Raw genomic sequence first — 18560 nt, forward strand, 5'->3', positions numbered from 1 at the left:
TTGTTAAATCTGTGTAATTATTATGACTGTTGTGTGAATGAATATTATTGTTTGATGCCATTAACATATGTTAAAAAATGAAAATTTTCCCATGTAAATGTTAAATAAAAGACAACCATTTTGTTACTGTTTAAAAGAGTTATTTTTTTGGTATTAAAACATTGTGATGTAGTAGATGACTCCACACTTGGCTATAAATAGTACAGATTGCATTACCTATTTATGTGTATACGATCTGTCTCTGAATTTAAGGGCAAGCAAATTTGTGGTGGAGAAAAGGGTCTTTTCCAGAGGAATGTTAAAACTGCCATTCAGGGTGACTGAAAAACAATTTTCCTTTTAGTGGTACAGTACAGTACAGTGCAGTGTGCTGTGGTATCCTTAGATTCTTTGTGTGTGTGTGTGTGTGTGTGTGTGTGTGTGTGTGTGTGTGTGTGTGTTAGTTAATAACTTCTGTATTCTGTATAATATTAACATATATTTATTGCAAAAGAAACATTCTCCATGCGAGTGTGTGCTACATTCCTTTGTGATTCATAAGAAACTCTGGGGAAAAGTTGGTATAATGTTAAAGAAAGACTTTAGTTGCTCCTTCTGACATAGTTCAGTTGATGGAGTGGAGACTTGCCTTAACTTTCATCAGTTTGGAGACTTAACTATAGTTGGTACATATTGTTCTCATGATACTGAAATCCATCATAGGAGCTGAATTTCGTTTTGTATGCAGCAATGTTCTCTCTACATTAATACCAGGTGTGACTTCTAATACTAACATAGCATATTGTATCTAATAAATTAGGTAGCTGTGGAAGAAGCATGACGTGTAAAAAAAAGAGGAGAAGAAGTAGGCACACCAAAATTGTTGAAAATTGTGTGTTTGGTTGAATTCAGTATTGGGAGTCCCAAATCCTTACGGACAAGATTACACGGGTCGCAGTTGACAGCAAACTAGATACTTGAGATTTGGAATTAACAATCAGAAATGGGTATTTAGAATTTTGACACAACCTGTAGCAACAACTTAAGCTCATGATAACCATTGAAGGTGACATTAGCCAGACTTGCGGAACACTTCACAGTGCATAAAAATTTTTTTGTCGTCTCACAAATATACATTGTTTTTCTAACAATAACAAAGGCAACTGGGACCCTAACAACTAGTTCCTTTTCAATCCCTAATAGGTTTTCATTCACTGATTTCTTGGAACACCCTCCGGAAAATTCACAGAGTGAGATTCAGAGATTAAGCTTGCCAAGGGACAACCAAACTGTGACATGTGACAGAAGAATTACACTTATGGAGAATGTTATGAAGGAATGGGAGTATTTGGGCTAATAAATTGAGCGGATCTTTTAGTCAGAATCGACAACTAATGAAGATAATCTTGAGACAGAGACAGATAAAAGGAAGTAGTGAATCACTTATCCGCTTTATGTAGGCCGTGTCACCTGAAATACCAGGTGATTCATACAGAAAGACACTATCCTGGCTATTTTGCTCTCATTGAAAAAAGGTAAAATTTCTCCTTTGTAATTGTCTGTTGATCTAGGTTTTTGAAAGCTGGATGTGTACTGCACTACACACAAAATGTGGCATGTTGTGTGGGGCAGACTATTGCGACAGTTTAGTAGATACGCAAGAAACATCAACACACCCTATTGAAACAACCAAACAAATTAGCTATTATTAAGCCCGACTTGGAATATAATCATGAAATAAAATGTGATGAGAGCAGTAATGTGGTGCAAATACAAAGTATTTGCAATAGTGTAATTAAAGTATCTGTCAAAATAAAGATGTCGGTAAAACATAGTAAACCGTGACAGAAATTCAGCTTAAAACAATGCTTGGATCCAGCATTCAGTTACTAAGATCCCATCTGCCCTCTCATCCTCCACAGCTGGAAAATACTGAAAATATGTGCATTTCACAGAATAATAGTGTGGATTCTGAGAAATAGTTGAGCATCAAAGTGTAGTTGGTGTTGATAGTCATTCTGTACTATAAATAACAGAGCAACACTAATACAATGTGGTTGAAGTGCAGGCAGCAAGTAAATTCAGCTTGCTGTGCATGAAGGAGGTGATTAGGTCACTTGACAAAATGTTCTTATAATGGAATCCACAACTTGTTTGTACACCCAAAAGTACACCATTAAATATTTTGATTATTAATTTTGCTGTTTTTCAGATTGCATATGACAGTACTTTTTTTTTTTAAATTGATTTCATAAAGTCCTGGTTTACTAGTTCATTTTGGTCATATCTCTTTTTGAATTATGTAATTACTCTGAGGAATTTCATCATGCATATGCCTTTTAACACCAGCCCAATGCGGATTCCGAAAGCATCGTTCTGCCGTTGACCATCTTGTTGCTCTCTCCACTTATATCATGAACAATTTTCTCTGGAAACGCCAAACGGTAGCAATATTTTTTGATCTGGAGAGAGCATACGATACCTGTTGGAGGACAGGCATCCTCCGCACACTGTTCTCTTGGGGCTTTCGAGGCCGGCTGCCCCTTTTTCTTCGCGAATTTATGGCAGAGCGCACATTTAGGGTGCGGGTGAACACTACTCTCTTCCGTACTTTCTCCCAAGAAAACGGGGTACCCCAGGGCTCCGTGCTGAGTGTTGTACTGTTTGCCATCGCCATTAATCCAATTATGGATTGTCTCCTTCCTGATGTCTCGGGCTCCCTCTTTGTGGACGATTTTGCGATCTACTACAGCTCTCAACGGACCAGCCTGCTTGGAAGACGTCTTCAAGGATGTCTCGATCGCCTCCACTCGTGGAGCATCGAAACCGGCTTCCGTTTCTCACCCAGTAAGACCGTTTGTGTTAATTTTTGGCGACGTAAGGAGTTTCTTCCGCCCTCCTTACATCTAGGTCCTGTCAACCTTCCGTTTTCCGACGTCGCTAAATTCTTGGGTCTTACGTTTGACAGAAAACTGTGCTGGTCCTCCCACGTTTCCTATCTTTTGGCTCGCTGTCTGCGTTCCCTTAACACCCTCCGTGTCCTGAATGGTACCTCCTGGGGAGCGGACCGAGTGGTCCTTCTCTGCCTCTATCGCGCCTTAGTGCGCTCAAAATTGGATTATGGAAGCATAGTCTACTCCTCTGCTCGGCCGTCTATTCTTCGGCGTCTCGACTCTATCCACCACCGTGGATTACGTTTAGTGTCTGGAGCTTTTTACACCAGCCCTGTGGAAAGCCTTTATGCTGAGACTGCTGAACCTCCGCTGTCCAATCGGCGGGCAGTCCTTCTGAGTCGTTATGCTAGCCATCTGTCTTCCATGCCTGCTAATCCAGCCCATGACCTTTTTTTCGACACCTCCTTTGATGTCGGGTATGCAGGCCGCTCCTCCTCCCTACTACCCCCGGGAGTCCGCTTCCGTCAACTGCTCCATTCTCTCTCCTTCCGCTTTCCTAAAACCTTCTTGACAACTTGGGGTACAGCACCGCCTTGGCTCCGTCCCCGGATCGACTTGCTCAGAGACCTATGTCAATTTCCCAAGGATGGTACCCCTACACTTGTCTACTGTCGGGCATTTGCTGCTCTATGTGCACAAATGACGGAAGCCACATTTATTTACACCGACGGCTCGAAAACATCGTTAGGTGTAGGGAGTGCCTATATTGTTGGCGACACCCCAAATCACTTTCGGCTTCCCGACCAGTGTTCGGTTTATACTGCGGAGCTTTACGCTGTTCTCCAGGCTGTCCACTACATCCGCCACCATCAGCGGATACAGTACGTAATCTGCTCAGATTCTCTCAGCTCTCTCCTAAGTCTCCAAGCTCTTTACCCTGTGCACCCTCTGGTCCACCGGATTCAGGACTGTCTGCGCTTGCTCCACCTGGGGGGCGTCTCAGTGGCGTTCCTCTGGCTCCCGGGACACGCTAGTATTTGTAGGAATGAGGCGGCCGATACAGCGGCCAAGGCTGCAGTCTCTCTTCCTCGGCCAGCTATTCAGTCTCTTCCGTTTACCGATCTACGGAGCGGTTTATGTCGCCAAGTTGCTCATTTATGGCATGCGCATTGGTCAACACTTCCCCATAATAAATTGCGGGAAGTGAAAGCCCTTACTTGCGCTTGGACCTCTTCCTCCCGAACGCGTCGTCGGGAGGAGGTAATTTTAGCTAGACTCCGGATAGGGCACTGTCTTTTTAGCCATCGACATCTTTTAAGCGGTGATCCTCCCCCACTCTGTCCCCACTGCTCTCAGCTGTGGACGGTCAGACACCTTTTAATCGAATGCCCCTATTTTAATCCGTTACGCTCCCGTCTACAGCTATCGCCTGATCTATCGTTGATTTTAGCAGATGACACGCGCTCAGCTGACCGCGTTCTACAGTTTATTAGTGACAGTGAAATGACGTCAGTCTTTTTTTTTTTGGGGGGGACAACCAACCCCTTTCTATAGTGGATTTTTAAGCATTCCTTCTGCCTTTAGTTTCTCAAATTTTATGACTTTGTTCCCCTTGCTGCTGATTTTAAATTTCGTTTTTTTCCTGTTTCCTACGTCACGGGCTGGGCGCTAATGACCATAGAAGTTTTGCGCCCTAAAACCACAAACAAAAAAAAAAACAAAAAAAAAAAAAACAAAAAAAAATCATGCATATGAATCTTAAGAGTTCCTACCTGCTTTCTAATTGTCTGTATGTCCCTTTTCATTTAGGCTTTGTCACTGTTCCAAAAAATATAAAGCTCTAAAGAGAATTCATATTGGTGGGCCGCACATTTGGATTGTTCAGTTGCAAATTCTTATTACTGTGTCAGTGTGAACACTCCACTTTTTGATGTAAAATTTTATTATTGTCTCCTAAGGATTTTTGTAAATTTTTATTGTTGTCTTTTACGGATTGCACAAAAGTTTTAGGCATGTTTTTTAAACTTAAAACTTAAGTACGCATCTTCCTGGTAACATTTATCCATTATGATTAACTCTGTGTCAGAAAATGTGGCATAGAACCAGGACCAGACAACAGCTGCAACCAGGGCTGCTGCTATAAAGTTGTGTTGCATCTGGCTGGGGTTTGTCATAATCTCCAGCTACTTACTTTGACATGGTTGGACAAACCCTGCTCTGAAGTATGTCCAAAGGAAATACACCAGCATAAAATATATCTCAGGACCCTCTGTCGCTGAGCTCAGGTAGACCCCCTTAATTTAACTGTCTTTTTCAATCCAGGGGTATTACATTGTCAGAAGCAGCACGTCATCTTGTTCTCTGAAGATGTATTTTTATTTTGCTATGACCATACTCAGAGTATTAGCTTCCTTCAGAATCTAAGCTATAATATTTTTTCAACTTATATTCTCAATAGCAACGTGTTTTAATATTTGGTTTGAATAACAACTTCATAGATTGTTTTGCAAGTTTGTTGTAAATCTTAATAATAATGAAGAATTATTTATTGTAATCCTGTCACAATCTAGTTGAATTGCACTTCATGAATATGCCTATATTGTGAAATTGGTCTGGCTTCCATTTGACTGCTTGTTGTGTATGTTACCTGTGTGTGAGCTGCTGCCTAACCAAGCACTGTTAGTGTAGCTTCAATAAGCCTGGCTTGAAAATGAACTTGATAGTTCGAAACTGTTTAATGAAATGATACAGAATTTATCAAAGTTGCTGGTCCTGCCCCAACTTTATGATCAAAATACGGAATAATGATTTGTTTCTCTATCGTATATGTGGAGCCAACAGTCTACTTTTACTGTGTGATAATTTGTTATTAAAATAATTTAGATGCAGGATGTACATGAAGTTCGGGGACACTTCCAATTATTTATTGCACAAGAACCAAACATACATTTATTTATTTATCATGTCAAAAGTATAGAAATATAAGTGTTGGCATAATTTTACACAAAAGAAGACCAAACATTGTACAGACATCATATTTGTCATTTTGAAAAGAAACCCTGAAAGGCTTTCTTTTCCCCCTCCTCCTCCTCCTCCTCTCTCTCTCTCTCTCTCTCTCTCTCTCTCTCTCTCTCTCTCTCTCTCTCTCCATGTATACCGCCACACCATGGTTTGGTAATTTGCCGATAGACTCCTGTCAGGGAGTTGCCCCCCCCCCCCCCTCCCTCCCTCCCCCCCTCCTCCTTCTTCGGCATCTGCCAGGCATCGGGCTTCCTCCTAGGAACCAACTCCCCGGCGTCTCTCAGGCCAGAAGACTCTCACCACCACGAGGCGCACCATCTGTGCACCTCAAGGACGTCCACTCTCGGTCCCTGATCTTAGACGCCTGTACTGCCCGTGTCCTGCCCTCCTCCACCTCAGAAAGAGAAGAGGAAGAAACATAAATCTCACGACAAGGCGCCCCCGGAGGTGCCAACTCCCCTCTCGCAGCCTGAGTCTGACATCTTATTCATGGATGTCACTCCATCCTTGTCAGTGACAGCTACTGACAAAGTGACCTAACATCCTCCATGTCTACCTTGGACTCACACCACACGATCATCCAGTGTAACTGCAGCGGATACTATCGTCACCTACTGGAACTGCAATGTCTTGTCTCCTCTTATTCTGCAATCTGTCTTGTTCTCCAACAAACTCCTTTCCGTGATGACCACTCTCCAACTTTCCGTTGTTATCGGGCATTCTGTCGGAACCGTCCTGGCCCTGGGATAGCATCTGGTGAGGTCTGCACTTTGGTTTGCTCCGATGTCCTTAGTGATTGGTACCCCTACGTACCACTTTGGAAGTGATAGCAGTTAGTGCAAATGACTCTGGCAATCGCCCTTTGCAATGTTTACCTCCGTCCAGGTTGGCCACTTGCTTACGTTGCACTATCTACCTTAATACAGCAACTCCCGCCCCCGCTTCTCCTCGAGGTTTCAGTGCCCACCATCCACTGTGGGGGAGTGTCATTTCAACGGGTGGGGGTATCTTAATCAATCAACTTATCACAGACTTCGATTTGTCTCTCCTCAATGATGGTTCCCCTACTCACTTCAGTGCCGCTCATGGCACCTTCTCTGCTATCGATCTCATGATCTCCTCCCCTGCCCTCGTGGCTTCCCTATGTTGGCCATCCCATGATGACCTTTGTGACAGTGACCATTTTCCAATGACACTTGCGTTCCCCTGCCACCACCAGACAGACAGGCCCCCACATTGGGCGTTCCACAGAGCCAGTTGGCCATTATCCATGTCTGCTGTCCGCTTTGACACCTCCTTCTCGAATTACATTGATGCAGTTGTGCAAGGCATCTCTGCCGCTCTTCTGCATGCTGCTGGCACTGCTGTCCCCCTATCCACAGGGCGCCCTCGTCATTGGCCGTTGCCGTGGTGGACCAAGGACGTTGCAGTCGCTGTCCAGGACTGCCAACGTGCGCTGCAGCGATTTAAGTGACACCCCTCCCAGACCAACCTCCTCACTTTTAAGCATCTCTGAGCTAAGGCGCATTACCTTATTAAGCGGAGTAAAAAGGAATGCTGGGAGTGCTATGCTTCCTCCCAGGGGATGCATGCCTCTTTCTCACAGGTTTGGTCAAAGCTCCGTAGCGTTCTGGGCCACCAGCAACAGCCAACTGTCCAGGGTCTGAACCTATAAGGAGCTCTGTGCACTGATCCATTGGTCCTTGCGGAGCACCTTGCGATACACTTTGTGATGACATTGTCATCCGCATCCTACCCTCCTACCTTTCTCCAGTAGAAATGCCACCCTTGACCAGACCGCCCCTTCATTTCATCCCGCACCACATTGAGCCCTATAATGCACCTTTCGCTGAATGGGAATTGGTGCAGGCTCTTAGCTCTTCACGAGACACAGCCACAGGGCCAGACTCCAATCACAATCAGATGGTTCAACACTTGGACATTCCCAGAGGCAACAGCTTCTCAGGGTCTTCAATCACATCTGCCTCATGGGTGCTTTCCCTTTACAATGGTGAGACGGTATAGTTATCCTTGTCCTTAAGCCTGAAAAAAAAAAAAAAAAAAAAAAAAGGGCACTACACAGCTACTGCCCCATTAGCCTTACAAATGTGCTTTGTAAACTGCTCGAAAGGATGGTCAACTCCAGATTAGGTTGGGTACTCAAATCTCGGGGCCTTTTGTCACCGGATCAGTGTGGCTTCCGGACAGGGCGATCTCCAACTGACCATTTACTCCAATTGGAATTCACCATCCGACAGGCTTTTACACACCGCCGTCACCTTGTTGCAGTTTTCTTTGACCTACATAAGGCGTATGACATGGCTTGGGGCCATCACATTTTAGTTATCCTCCATGATTTGGGCTTCCGTGGTCCCCTTCAGATTTTTATCTGCGAGTTTTTATCTTAGCAGCTCTTCCGGGTTCGAGTTGACACTTCACTCAGCATCCCCCAGATTCAGGAGAATGGTATCTCACAGGGTTCTGTGCTAAGTGTCACACTCTTCCTCATTGCCATAAATGGGCTTGTGACCTCTGTTGGGCCTCTGGTTACCCCGGCATTGTACGTTGATGTTTTTTGCATCTGGTGCAGCTCCCGTTCGATGACGTCTGCTGAGCGCCAGCTCCAAGGCGTCATGCAACGGGCCTCTGCGTGGACCACCGCCCATGGCTTCCAGTTTTCCTCCTACAAAATGCGGGTTATGCATTTTTGTCATCGAGCCACAGTACACCCTGATACAGAACTTTATTTAGGCAACTAGTTCCTTGATGTAGTAGCAAAGTCCCGTTTCTTGGGCATTATTTTTGATAATAAGCTGACATGGTTGCCTCACATTCGTCACCTAAAGACTACATACATGCAGAAGCTTAATGCTCTCCACCTCCTGGCCCACACATCTTGGGGTGCAGACCATTCCACTCTTCTCCATCTTTACCGTGCTCTGGTCTTGTCCAGACTCAGTTTTGGTAATTAGGTTTATGGCTCAGCAGCTCTTTCCTCTTTGAAACTCCTTGACCCTGTCAATCATTGTGGGGTTCGTCTGGCTATTGGTGCCTTTCGCACTAGTCCGGTTGATAGTCTCCTCACAGAAGCAGGAATTCCCCCTCTACACATCTGATGGAGTCAACTCCTTGTTTCTTACGCAGTCGCCATTCGCCAATTCCATGACCATCTTGTGTACCCTGTGCTCTTCACCAATGAGGGATGTCTCCCTCCTAACATACGCCCACAGGTGGGATTTTTGGTTGGCATGCGTCTCACTACCCTCTGCCAGGATCTCCATCTGCACTCACTGGACTGCACCCTGTGTCTTTCCTCCCATACCCCCTGTTGGACAGCACCTAGACCACGGATTAGGACCGATCTCTTCTAGGGTCCTAAGGTCTCTGTTGCTCCTATTGTTTACTGCCATCTTGTAGTGTCTTTCTTGCTGAGTTCCAGGGTGCCACCATCTTTTACACTGATGGTTCGAAGACTACTGATGAGGTGAGATATGCTTTCACATCTCCTACCAGCTTTGACCACCGTTTGTTGCCAGGATCATGTAGTGTACTTACAGCAGAGTTTCTAGCCATTCACAGGGCCCTCCTTTTTGTTTCTCAGGCCTCCCTCCATAGTGTTTTAATTTGTTCAGACTTCATGAGCAGCCTGCAGGCTATCGATCAATGCTACTCTCATCACCCCTTTGCCTCTGCCATCCATGACCTTCACTCTGCTCTTGAGCGTGCCGCCTGTTCACTTGTCTTTCTCTGAGTCCCAAGTCATGTGGGAATCCCAGGAAATGAATTGGCCAACCATTTGGCTAGAGAAGCAAATACTTACCCCTTTTTCTTTCAATATTCCACCTGTGGATATGCAGATCTACATCAGATCTCTCTTTGCCCAACAGTGGAATGCCATCTGGAGCACTACTGCTCACAGTAATAAACTCCGCACAATCAAGGAGTCTACTGCAGGTTTGCGGCACTTCTTTCTGCCCCTCTGGGAAGGAGTCCACTGTTTTATGCTGTGTATGCATTGGCCATACCCGGCTCACCCATTGTTTTCTCTTATGTAATGACCCGCCCCCACAATGTGATTGTGGTGCCAGACTGACAATATCTCACATATTGGTGGCATGTCCTCTTCTTTCGACCCTTCATGCTAAATATAGTCTTCCTGCTTCCTTAAATTTAGTGTTAGCAGACGATCCATGGATGGTTGACCTGGTCCTTGGTTTCCTCCGTGAAAGTGGTTTTTGTTTCCAGATATAAGATTCTCCTTTAGTCTTGGAGCAGGGGCGGGTTGGGACTCCTTTTGCAGTCTTCATGGTGTCTGACCCCATGACAGCCCCCCCCCCCCCCCCCATTTTTTTCCAGTTTTTAGATTTGGTCTAACCTTTCATGCTTTTACTGTGTGTGTTTAATGTTCATTCTTTTATAATTTGACTCCTCTGACTGAATCTGTCCACTTTTAGCAGACCCTCTTTCTTATGTAACCCACTTTGGAATTGCAGGACTGATGAGCTCACCATTTGGTCCCATACTCTCTCAATTATTCAGTCAATCATCAGGTGCAGAGCAAGCTTTGTGTGTGTTGGAGTTCGACAAAAACAAGTGTGCTACAGCTGTGCAACAGAATTTCAGAACCAAGAATGGTAATAAGCCACCAGCAAGGAAGGCCAAGACGGGTTGCTTGTGCCCTGCACAGAGAAGCAGACATCCCAATGTGAGTCAAGTGAATGTGGAGCACATACGAAGAGGTTCATAAGGAGTCCAGAGAAATAGGTGCGTCGGGCATCCCCTCCAATGACAGGGTGGAAAGTCGTGCAACAGAAGCTGTCTATGAAACCATTCGAATTGGAGATAGTGCAGAAGCTTGATGGCGACGACAAAGACAAGCATTTAGAGTTTTGTTCGCAGTTGCAACAACAAAATGAGGATGGGGATGGCATTGTTGATCGCTTAATTTTTAGCGGCACTAATGGGGAAAGTGAACAGGCATAATTGTCGAATCTGGGGTACAAAGCATCCACATGAATGCATTGAATTTGAGCATGATTCCCCAAAGGTAAATGTTTTTTGTGCCTTGTCACGTCGAAAACTGTACAGGCCATTCTTCCTCACCGAGAGCACTGTCACTGGATATTCTTACTTGGACATGTTGCAACAATGGCTGATCCCTCAAATGCAGTAGGACTCACCGTTCATCTTTCAGCAGGATGGGGCTTCACCCCATTTTCATTGTGAAGCTCGTGGGTACCTGAACACAGAGCTGCTGCATTGATGGATCGGCCTTGCTACAGAAGGGGATAGCTGTTTCATGAAATGACCTCCCCATCACCAGATCTCACTCCTTGTGACTTTTTTCTGTGGAGACATGTTAAAGATCTGGTTTATGTACCGCCTCTACCATGTGACGTAACAGAGCTCGAGGAGAGAATACGGGAAGTGACTGCCACAGTCGACGATGCAATGCTGGGACGGGTATGGCAAGAATTCGATTATCGTATTGATGTCTGCCGCATCACTCATGGTTCGCATATTGAATGTTTGTAAAAAAAAAAAAAACTTTCAGCATTTCTCTTCAAAATGCAATATGTGTGACATCTGTACAGTGTTTAGTTCTTGTGCAATAAATAATTTCAAGTGTTCCCGGAATTTATGTACACCCTGTATTTTGTCGTTCTTGCATTACTTTCAAATAAAATTTTATTTACCATAAATTTCGTTAATACTGTCTTTCCCACATTAATTTTTTTTTTCTAGTTACAGTTATTTAGCGTACAACACACAAATACAAGGAAAGTAAATAATTACAGTGATAACTTCAGTACCGCTACCTCCAGTCTGTAATGTGGTTAGTATTAGTAATTTGTTTCTTCAATGAAAATCAGTATAAATCTTCAAATATGATGTAAAGCCATTCATATGCAAATATTCTTAATGCAACATCATTTACTAATTTCAAATCAATTCAATGTGTCTGGTCTCAATTAAGATTCAAAGGGTAGTGAATCACTTGAACATAACATACAACATGATCATATATTAGCCTTTCATGAATGCAATAAAGTCAAAATGCTGCAACACTGACCAACAGGATCTTGGGATTGCTGGCCTTCATGTAAGACGTTGCGATGACTGGGTCAGCTGCTGGTATGAAGATACTGTTGTCATATCTTTGCAAGGTTGATGCTCTCAACACGAAAAGGTAACAAAGAACGTTATTTAGTATGTTGTGGGTTTAAATAAATTTACTTTATTCGCAAAATTAAACACCCTAACAGTGACTTGACATTTTTCATTCCAAGCAACCAGATATGAACAACAAAAGAATACTAATGAAAAGCAAAGAATATATGTATGTCAGGATCGTATGATGCAGAGTACAGACTTTCTGCTTTGCTCACATTTGTCATTATTTTGCATGATCACTTCACCAATGCCCCCTTAGTGCTAACAGCATCTTTTGTTAAAATGGGCATGGTGTCGGGATGGTGTAACAACAGGCACTGTGCAAGCTGTTGTTGAGTCACCAGTGTGTGCATCCGATGCCCATTGTGGTTGGTCTGTGCCAGATGGCAGATGAGTCAGTCCAGTGTGAGAAAATTCTATCTGGTGATGTGTTTGTGCCAATGTACGAGGTTCTTTACGTGGGTCTGAGTCCATCAACAGAGATGGGTGTTTGCTGTTCCCATATATCAACCCCACAAAACTTACGCTCCTCGATAACTGGATACCGCCTATCTTATGGTGGCTAGAGTGACTTGCCTACTGCATTGTGCCATTCAGAGACTTCATTAAACTTCCACAGGTCATTAAAAATGAAGGGACGGGCACATGTTGATCCCTTGGGGCAGCGGGACATAGCTGCCTTTTTGAAAAAACAGTTTGTGGACGAAGTCTGATGCCTTGATGAGGTTGATCGGCATGTTGCTAAGGAACTCACTGGGCAGCCAGATTGGTTGGCCATAGAAGAGCTCTGCAGTCGTGGCTTTTGTCTTCCTTGACACACACACACACACACACACACACACACACACAGAGGACCCAGGAGTATGAATTATAGCAATTTCGTCCACCATTGTTAGTCATGATACTGAAGGGATACTTTTAATTGTCATTGCTTGTGTTATTCTCACTTAGTTGCTGCCATATGGTAAGCTGTTGACAAAAGTCACCAGTCACAAACACTCATGTTTTGCTGTAGCTATATCACAGTATAACAGTGTGCTCAACGACGGTACTTGGATGGGATGGAGCTGCAGGTCGGTGTTGGATAGCTGTGCCAAAGCGAATGCTGCAAAATATATTGTGTCTGTGATTAATTGTATTCTAGAGAGAGAGAGAGAGAGAGTGCATCTGCTGTTACATTCAGTTCTCCCTCAATGTGGATAATGCAAGTATAGAACTATCCTATGTAATGAAGGTGGCACAGTTGGTGTGGTGGCGCTTTTGTTACTTACAGAAAGCATACGTCACAAACAAACGTGCTGGAATTTCTTCATAGCGGCGTTCGCTACATACAATTCATAATTGTAGGTTGCCCAGGTGTGTTGTGATGGCAATAACTTGTGGCTAAAAAATGCCATGGGTTGACGGTGTTTGTCTATTCATTGGTGCAGTAAGGTACCAATTCCAGTGATAGTTGCATCAACCATTCAAGTAAAAGGCTCATGCAGAACTGCTTGCACTAACAGAATATTCTGCAATGGAAGTCTTCACTTTGGTAAATGTCAGCTTGAACTTGTGATGGGGACCTAGATTCAGTATCAGTGTGACACAACCATACATCAGAAGGGTGGAGTGTTAGTGGCAAAAAGGAAGCAGCCATTGCTGTTGTGGTGGGGTAGCCAGGTAGATGGATATTCTGACACATCAACACCAGAGTCCACTAAGAATTGAAGCTTTGTATAATGTTCCATGACGAACAGACTATGGCTGCCATCTGGGGAGCAAGCTGTCATCATTACTGACTTCTGGATTCATTTCCCACCTCACATGGGGGAATGCATTTCTGCAGCTCTGAACTGAACCATCTGTGGTACCAATAAACTTGCAGTGGAAGATGAGTGATTGCACTTCCTTGGTGAGTGGTGGTGATGTGACTGGTGACTGTAATGCTGTTTGCCAGGCAGTGACTTGTACAGTAAATTTGGTAATGTCTGCTTTGCAATGCAGCAAGAGTATTATTTGCTCGAGGCTGTGAAGAAACACTTTGATATACGTGGATGGGTACATTTCTGCAATGTGATCTGTAGTTTCTGCAAGTGCATCGAGATTGCCAATGCATATTGCCAGTATCTTGTGCACATCGGGTGGAAGGTGTGGCAACCAGATATTCGTCAATATGTCCTCGTTACTGACATTACTAGAGTCCACAGGCTGCGCAGTAACTGCAGAAGAGAGTGATCGCTTAGTTCCTCAGTATGGAGTAACCTCTCCTGCTACTTTGTCTCAGACTGCAATAGGCTGCTGATCAAGGCGTTCTTGATGTTTGCGCAACGATTGGTGCTCGTTGGTATTACAATGTGCTGATTTAATGCAGTACAGTGTAGCTGTATGGTGTTTCGTCATCAGTGAGCAAACACAAACTGATGCTCCAGTTTTGCATACAATGAAACTTTGTTTTGTTGCCAGAATGGCGGTGGCTTAGCCATGATGCAGTTGATAACTGTACTTGCAGGCAGGTCAGCAGTTGACAACAGGTCTTGGTTCACGAAGTTATGGTGGTGAAATACATGGAAGATGCGTAGTGTGGTTGACGCAGATGTTCCATATTTAATGCATGATGTGGTACAGTACAAGGCATCAGCTAATGTCTGGCGTTGTGTTGGGTCGCCAAAAATGTTGCGGGCTTAAACAGATTTTCTTTATGCACAACAGTAAACACCATGACTGCAACTTTACATTTTTAAGTCCCAGCGGCTGAATATGAACAACAGAATACTAATGAAAGGCAAAGAATAAATGAATATCAGAGATTATATGATGTATCATATACACTTATGTTCCGCTCACATTTTTCGCCATGTTGCACAATTACTTTTAATTATCTTACACACACTCAAGATTATTAACTACACTTTAAATTACTTTAACTTATAGTATTAGTAAATTTCCTCACCTGTAATCACTTTTAATATTGAAGTGAGATGAAAAACCATTGTTTGGAAACTACAGCGTTCTGTGGACATGAAGAAATACAGTCTCCACGAACTGCTGTACACCTGTAATGAACACTCCAGGCAATGTACCTCACTGAACAGGGGGCATCAAATAAAGTATTACTAGTTGATCTTGTATCATTACACCACACAAGTTGATAGGGAATAATTGCTGGTGATCTGAGGTGAGTGTAGTGTTAGGAGTTTTTGTACATCAGGGATAGCTGTTGTGGTAATTATAATACATCTCATTTGGGGCCCCATCTGTGAGCAATACAAACCACAAGAAGTTCAACATGACATTTCTGTACTGTTTAATTCAGTGACACAACACAATTCTGGATTCAAAATAATTTGGCCCCATTGTGCGCACATTTTGTTACAAACAGGGGTACAGTTGCTCTTCCACTAGTACTGTCCACATAATATTCTTCAAAACTTGCATTAAAAGAGGAAATAGCATTTACTGTTGATTCTTATGCTACAAAATCAAAACTGTTGCACTGTGTGAATAATTCTTTGTCAAGAACCTTAGCCAACTTTCATAGAAAGCGAATTGCCCAGTTTCTCATAAGTTTCTCTCAATTACTATAGCACCTATTGTGAAGCTTTATTCTGTATGTTTGTTCAGCTTTCTGAGCACTGTATGCTGCTGTGTCATACATTAAATGTGTATATTAGTTCCTACAGTGAATAATGCTTCAATTTTGTCAACCAGTCATGAACTGCAAACAGCAGTAAATGCGGCAGTAGACACAGTGCAGTTGACTCTGCATAATTTTTCAAAGTAGCACCACCAATTTCAGTGTGACAGGCAGCAATTTGCATCAAAACATACACAGTTTATTAACATGTGGCTCACATGTTTTGCTTATTAAAGGCTTTTGACCACCCAAAATATTAGTTTCCATCTGTTGCTCCCACCTTAAAATATTCCATTTACCGTCTTTTTTACTGTCCCTATAATTTGGCCATAAAGGTTTGGGGCACACTGTATTCAGATATCTTATTTGATAATCTGCAAGAGACACTATCCACGAATCGTGCCTACCTCTGAGGAAAACATCTTCAAATTCAGTTCAGTTTACTGGTTCTGCTACCTGACCAGTGAATGCCTTAACATTTGTGATGTCAGGAAGAAAATAAAAATATCCAATTTTCAGTTGGTGAAATGATGATGTCATTTTGAAATGTTCTAGTTAGAAAAGTAAAGGCAATCATTTTTGTCGATTTAAAATGCCTTGCGTATAGGGAACGCGATAATTTTAAATGATTTCCTGATTGTGTGCCATCTTTGGAAAGTAGTAATTCTCCTCACTACACAGATGTTTAGTAATTTTGTGCTTACATTACAGAACCATGCTTACAATATATTTGCAGTTAAATCAGTGAATTCAAGCAAGCAGTGTGTAGAGAAAGTGATAAACAACTCTGATGATGCCTTCAGAAAGCAAATTAAATGTAAAAAGACCAACAAAAATCTCTTGTTGGCTTCACCTGCAATGCCTTTTTTATGTACAAAACACAGTTTTGCTGAGGTGCTGTAGTACATCCTAGCCATGTCGTAATTTTACTTCTGTAGAAGAAAATAGTTTACATCTCGTAATAAAATAACGCTGCACACAGGATTATGAAACATCAAATATGATATCCACACAACTTTGGTGACAGGTCTGCTTCTGTTGTTTTGGAAATGTCAGACATGAGATAAATGTATTAATGAGATTTGGGGGGGGGGGGGGGGATAAATAAATTTTGTCACTCACTGAAAAAGAGTAAAAGTTTTGATGTCAGATTATAATTCATTAACTCTCCACAAGCTGTTTCTTTTAACTGCTGCCTAGCTTGTCTTCTAACAACTTTTAAGTGCACTGATTGACACTAATGCTGGAGAGTTTTTCTATTTTTATTTGAATAGGGTGGAAATTCACATCACCACCAGGTATATTATCTGAGTATCAGTACCTTTCAATGAACTATTATAGATTTCATTTAAAATTATTTTTCTATTAATCAGAATCAACTCCTTGAAATTACATTCTTCAATTTTTTGACAGTATGGAATAAAAATTTCTTTCACTGAGCTGTTGGACCACCTGGATGCACATCCTGCTACCACCCCGTTACTCCCCCACCTTTCCCTCAGGATAGAATTTGCATACCTCCACTGTCTTGAGCAGTGTTATTTATGTGAAAGTGAGCAAAAGTTTGCTAAATGTTTGTGAACTGTATAACAGGTAGGATTTGAGTATCAGCCTGGTATTCACCAAGCAGGATGTGGGGAAAATCCATACAAATCACTTCCAGACTGGCCACCCCATCGTCTCAAGTATGGACTAAACTCCACCTCATTTGTAACCACCCAGCATCCACAGTAGTTCCTGCTATCTCCCTCTGGCAAAATGTCTAGAGATCTCATATTCATTGTTGAGTGTTTTGCAGCACACTTTGACGAAGTGTCCACGTGCTGTAACTACCATCCTAATTTTTTGACTAAGAAATACCTGGCACAGTGGAACTCCACATCCTTTCTTTCACATTTTGAATCATACAGTGTTCCATTTAATGAATAGTAGTTTCACAATACTTTAGCAACTATCTAGACACACCCCCTGGACCTGACAAAATCTGTAATCAAATGCTTAAACACCTTAGCAAACTCAGCATAAAACAGATCCTTGGATTTCCAATAATATTTGGTGGGAAGGTGAGTTTCCCCTCCCAGTGGTGGAAGGATATTATCATTCATCCCCTGAAACTGGGAAAAGGCCCTAAAATTCTGACTGGTTATCAGACAACTTCTCTAATGAATGGGCTGTGCCTCTTATTTGAAAGAATGGTCAAGTGTCTCTGTCTTGGTTCCTGGGAGCTAGAAAGCACATATGAAGTTTTATAGTGACTTTTGGGCATTCCCCTCCACAGTATGCATTGCTTTTCTGCATTTCCAACACCTAATTGCTGTGTTCTTCGACCTGCACAAGATATACCTACACTACCAGCTGCCTTGCAAAATCACATCCTGCCTATACTGTGTTAATGGGACTTACAGGGGCTATTTTACCCATTTTTATACAGAATTTCCTATCCTTCGAATGATTCTGAGTCTTGATAGGTCTGACCTACAGCAACAAATATCTTCAGGAAACTGAGGTCCCTCAGGAATCAGTTCCCAATGCAACTCTCTCTGGCAGTGCAATCATTAGTATTGTGACTGCTGTGGGACCCACGGTCACCTCCACACTATATGTGGATGACCAGTGCCTGTATTACTGTGTTCTACAGTGGTGCATGGCTGAGTGCCAATTTCAGGGTGCTTTAAAGAAAGTACCGGGTGATCAAAAAGTCAGTATAAATTTGAGAACTGAATAAATCATGGAATAATGTAGATAGAGAGGTACAAATTCACACACATGCTTGGAATGACATGGGGTTTTATTAGAATCAAAAAAATACAGAAGTTCAAAAAATGTTCGACAGATGGCACTTCATCTGATCAGAATAGCAATAATTAGCATAACAA

Source organism: Schistocerca piceifrons, chromosome 2 (genome assembly GCF_021461385.2).
Source record: "Schistocerca piceifrons isolate TAMUIC-IGC-003096 chromosome 2, iqSchPice1.1, whole genome shotgun sequence".
Taxonomy (NCBI): Eukaryota; Metazoa; Arthropoda; class Insecta; order Orthoptera; family Acrididae; genus Schistocerca; species Schistocerca piceifrons.